The sequence below is a fragment of the Thunnus albacares genome, chromosome 11, assembly GCF_914725855.1.
Source record: "Thunnus albacares chromosome 11, fThuAlb1.1, whole genome shotgun sequence".
Lineage (NCBI taxonomy): Eukaryota > Metazoa > Chordata > Actinopteri > Scombriformes > Scombridae > Thunnus > Thunnus albacares.
Genome location: NC_058116.1, coordinates 18256205 through 18261736, shown reverse-complemented (window position 1 = coordinate 18261736; position 5532 = coordinate 18256205). Strand labels below are relative to the sequence as shown.

At 39.6% G+C, this 5532-nt stretch overlaps 1 long non-coding RNA gene across 1 annotated transcript; it reads left to right on the top strand.

Annotated features, from left to right (window-relative positions):
- Positions 1–708: 708 nt before the first annotated feature.
- LOC122992499 lies at positions 709–1932 on the top strand. The gene is made up of 3 exons (XR_006406061.1): positions 709–1131; positions 1340–1437; positions 1717–1932. It is a non-coding gene; the product is annotated as an uncharacterized LOC122992499 (long non-coding RNA).
- Positions 1933–5532: the final 3600 nt, after the last annotated feature.

The window sequence follows — 5532 nt, the reverse complement described above, 5'->3', positions numbered from 1 at the left end:
AACAGACAGGGAGCCGATTGGCTGGGGGAAACACAGGGAGCAGGGCAGGGCTGACAAGGCTGATACAGGGCAGGTGTGGGGAAAACACAGAGCAGAGCAGGGCTAACGAGGCTAGATGCAGGGCAGGTGTCTAGATGGCAAAGCAAGCACAGAAACATAGTAGGGAGACACGGCAAAAAACTCCAAACCCAGAAAACACAAAACTCTTCGTAATAAACCAACTTGCATAGAACCACCACAGAATACACATGAATACAACTCAAATATCCAAGCAACACTGCAACCTCTTTTATCTGTGATGAACAGAAAAACAACAACAAAAAAAACCTCTTAATAACTGAGTATATTCAGATTGGAGTGAAAACAAAGACAAAGACAGACTAACTAATAAAGGCAACTTAATATCATGCCAGAGTGTCTTGTAGAGAAACAATTCAAATCTCTGTCTCTGGTGGAATAGCAAGCAAGGGCACAGAGCCATACTGTGACAGAAAACTTAACAGGCTCAATAACCATAAAGAAGAACTGGAATTAAACAGACAAACAGAGTGAACACAGGAACCCAAAAGAACAAAAACACAAAAAGAGTCCAAAAACCTTGAGTCAATGACACATTTTCTATAATGACACTAGGCTGTTCGTGTAATGTGTATCAGTTCAAGTTTCTACATAAAAAATGAAAAATAGAAAATTGGAAAATTGAATTCAATTTGTAATATTGTGTTTTTCGTTCGTCAGATCAATGTATAATTAAGATTTTGTAGTCTTTTTTCAAATTTTCTATTTGTTGAATGCTGGATAGAAACACGAATGGCTTAACAGCCATTTCCGACTATCAAGACAAGTTTTGCTGCAGCTATGCAATTCAGCATCTAAATCATCGGACACACTGCTCTCACCTGATACCCTCTCAGGTCCAAGTCCTGTCCACCATTGGTTTCTTGGCTACAGGGACATTTCAGAGGGGATTTGGCAGATCAGACTGGGATTTCACAACCTGGGGTTCCATGGCATTGCTGGAATGCCAAACACTATTGGAGCAATAGACTGCACCCACGTGCGCATCAAAACTCCGTCTACCGACTCCATGCAATTTATGAACCGGAAAATGATCATTCCATCCACGTGCAGGTAATCTGTGATGCTGACTGCCACACACTCAACGTTGTGGCCTGTTGGCCAGGAGGTACCCATGACTCATTTTACACAACAGCACAGTGGGAATGTGTTTGGAGGCAGCAGCTGTGAGAAGCGGATGGCTTGTTGTTGAGCATCTTTTATGTAGACTACTAAATCTAAACACTCTATTCTGTTTATGCTGAAATATTATATTGTTTAGGTGACCCGGGATATGGCCAGGCAACTAGACTGCAGGCCACATGACATACAACCAAATGCAGGATCTCCTGGCAGGGCTGCAGTTCACTTCTAATGATGGTAAGTTAAAATGCCTAATGTTAAAATGGCAAACTGAATAATAGTGTTATGAAATTACTGGCTTTTCCATGTTGGACACTAAACATGTTCCGAAATTGAAGCCACTGATGCAACTATGTAGGCTACCAGACTGTATCTGGAGCATATCTACATCTGAGGCAAATGTAACACACAAAATTTCAAAACATGCACTTATTTATTAGTGAGGACATTCAGTAATTGTTTCAATGTCTCACTAACGTCTTTTATGCCTTTCTCTATGTCCTTCACGGCATCCAGGAGAGCCAGCTGGTTGTGGACAACCTCGTCGGTCTGGACACGGTCATGCTGATGAGATTCCTGGGGTATGCTTTGGGAAGTGGATTGTGTGGCTGGCAGCTGGGAGTGAGTGGTCGATGGCACGTCATCCTCTACTCCAGCATCATCTGGACCTACAATTCAAATTTGAAGTTTTGTTTGCATTACTATTTACATTTGAATAAAATTTAAATGTTATTCTGATTGCATTGTACTCTTTAATTACCAAAAAACACTGGCAATTACAAATATCAATTAAAATATAAATGAAATAAATTACCACCTTGCTGGATGTCATCACTTTCACCCTCATTTCATGGAAGTATCCCATTTATGGATGTTTGTCCAATAATTGCGATCCTTGTTCTCCACCTGTTTCTTTCTTTTTCTTCTGGTATGTTATTCTTTTTCTCGCATCAACTTTAATGTCAAACCATTTCTTTTTTACCTGAGCTACAGTCCATATCTCAGGGGACACAACATTCACCACCTTGGTTATTGTAGCCCAAGCCTCACTTTTTTTTACAGTCATCACTCCCGAGGAAACACTTGGGAAAAGTCTGCCTTTTCTGGCTTTCACCTTGGACACTATTGTTTTTCAATTTCTTCAGTCGTGAAATTCTTTTGCTTTTTTGCTTGAGGGGCCATGCTGTTCTCTTACAACAACTTCACTGCTTTCTCCATGATACATCTCTAGGTAAACGTATTTCCTTATATATAGAAATCGGGGCATGGAAATATGCTGATTGCTGATTCTATTTGATTGCTGACTATTCTGACGTTAACTAGCTAACGTTAGCGTTGCCTATCAGTGAGGGACCTAGGTCCATATCATATCATAATATTATTAAAATTATTAGGTTAAGGGTTCCCTTGATAAAGATACACGAAAAGGCTGTAGAATAGGTTACATTTGTAGCTCTATTGTGTTAAAATGTATGCCTGCTTATGTATTAGCCTAGTACAGGGGAAAAAATGTTTTCATTTCCAACAACAGGCAAAAAAGTTGTCCAAAGTTTATTTTCAGGTGTGTGGTGACTCTTATGATATATATGGTATGGATTACTGTTATTACTATCTATGGGGTAACGTAGGCCTACATTTAGCCTATTCCAGACCTTTCTCCACCTACAGCATGTTCAAACTGTTGGGTACTGCTGTCCAGTAAGCATGCATGTTCACAGGCATGCGAGAGAGGTCAACTGTAGTTCAAACTCCCCAAACAAACAAGCAGACCCTTGATTTAATTAAGACTTTTACTCTTTGTGTTGGAAATGGAAAAACATTGTACAGTTAATTTAAGATTGTATACTTGTAGCTATACTTTAAATGTATTAAATAATTTGAAATGATATTTCGACTTCTAGCAGAGCTCTTTTTTTGTCAATTACTTGAACTTCTGCTTGAGTATGGATATTGTGTACTCCACAGCCACCTCTGATCACCAGGGAGTGAATGAGTAGACTGGTCCACCTGCACTGGTACACTTGTCCATAGCACTTACTACTCAGCTTCGTAGTGGTTTGAAGGAATAGTACAGTACGCATTTTTAAGGGGACCGCAAGGATGGTGTACTGGTGAGTGGTGTTTGACTGATTGCGGGGGGCCAATCTGGGCTAAAAATGCCTGGGCCGATTTTTTCGTCCCAGTTCAGCCCTGGTCAGACCTGAGCATTGACTGTGAAGACCAAGACCAAGGCTTTCTGGAAAAAGCCCCATATAAGGGAAATCAAAACATTTTTTACTGGGTACTTCTGAGATTGAACAAATACTTAAAGGATATAGCTGGTGATTTTCTATATTTTTATAATTTTATATTGTCAACAAATCTCATGTGCAGAGCCAATGAATTGATCCTACTCACAAGTATTGTGTGTGTTTCCAAAGCCTGCTATATAGCCTGATATGATAAACGCCAGCCATATCCTTTAATTGTACATATTTAGGACAAATAATTATATCTACAGACAATTTTAACTTAACTGTGAATGACAAAGAATGGAGGACTTTCTATGTCATAAAAAATACACAGACATACCTATACCAACCCACACCTGGCTAAAAAAATAAATTCATAACCGAACCAATTTTATAGTACAGAACTGAACAGTGTGGCCCCTTACAAGACTATGAGAACCCACAGAAACACAACAATGTATGTGTTGTGTTGCCAAAAGAGAGGATGGAAAAAAGTCCCCTCAACAGGTCAGGAGCGTTAGCTCTTCAAACATTGCCACAGCACAGCCCTATAACAAGCTGGACCAACAAGAGAAGTACATCAACTTACTACAAAAAGTCAAAGTAAACTAATATCATAAGCACTAAACGGACAATACCAAGCGGTAGATTATTTGGGCACCATGAGCAACAGGAGGAAGACATTACAGTCTGGGCATTGAAACTGGTGGGCATGGACAAACCTAACAACCCAAAGAAAACAGTGCTGCCAACAAGAAGGGCTGGAGACACTTTCTGCTACACCACACAAAGTGTTTTAATGAGGCACAGATTTGTTTTTAATTCAATATATTATACTTCTGTACGTTGTAATGTTGAGAGAGTGCGATGTACTGAGAGAGAGAGAGACAAATGAGTGAGGGAGACGACGGTGAAGAAAATGCTGAGTCACTCCGCTGGGAGGAAAATGGTGGTAATGAGCGAGGGTGAAGAGGTGAGAAGAGACAAATAGAACGAGGGGCGGGAGAAACGACAGAGCAGAGGAGAGAAAAGAGAAATGGAGATGCAGGGAGGGACGAGAGAGGGAGAAAGAGAAGTAAAGAAATGGAGGGAGTGGTGGGGGTGAGGTCATGCTTTTGCTATCATTAAAGATATGTAGGTCATCCCTCTTTTTCCCTCTCTTTCTGAAGATTTAGGCTGAAAGCACACCTGTTTCTGACTGATAATCGCAACACATTGGAATGTGCCTCCAGTGTGTGTGTGTGTGTGTGTGTTTTGTGGTGATGCAACATGTCCTCCAAACTAAACGACAAAATAGGTTGTTTGTCATTGCCTTACAAAATAAGTGCTCTGGTGCTTTTACCAGCAGGATGAAATTATTAGTGAGTACCCTCCAGAACCAGAAAACTACTTGGCAAAGTTTAAAGTATGATTCTAATTGTCAATGAATCCAAGATCAAAACCAGCAGTGTGTTAGTCTGTCCCTCAATACTTTTTGACATCTCTGCCCTGTCTGTGGCTCTGAGCCCCAAGTTCATTGATTCCTACTGATGACTTAAAACTTTAAAAACTGGTCATGAATATAAACATCCATTTTTTAAAAAGGCTAAGTAGTTTCGTAAAACAGATGGGCACTGTAGTTTTAAGGAAAAGTTACTCAAATAGAAGTAAATAGTGCATTTTTCAGAATGGTGTATGTGGGATTGACTAGAAATAAACTACAGTAGTCATTTTCATTGTAATGAAGGAACATGTCACCCAGAGACAGACACCCAGTGTTTTTAAAAGTTTTTATGGCAAAGAATAATAAACAATAGCAGGCTTTGGCATCTTGTAAGTAGGATCATTTAAGAAAAAAAATGCTCTATTTGTTGAGATTAAGAAAAATATAGAAAATCACTAGTCATATCTTTTAAGGAAAGATTGTGGTCATGTTTAAAAGAAGAACTACTGGGTGTCTTGATAGCTGAATGGTTGGGGTGCATACCACATAATTGCAATGTCTGCTATCAAATAAAGCCAAAAAAAGCCAAAAATCATACTTGTTTAAGACATTGCAGTCATGGGTGGCAGAAAATGAGATTTGAAAATTGGTCTCCCATGTCAAAGTTACACACTTTGT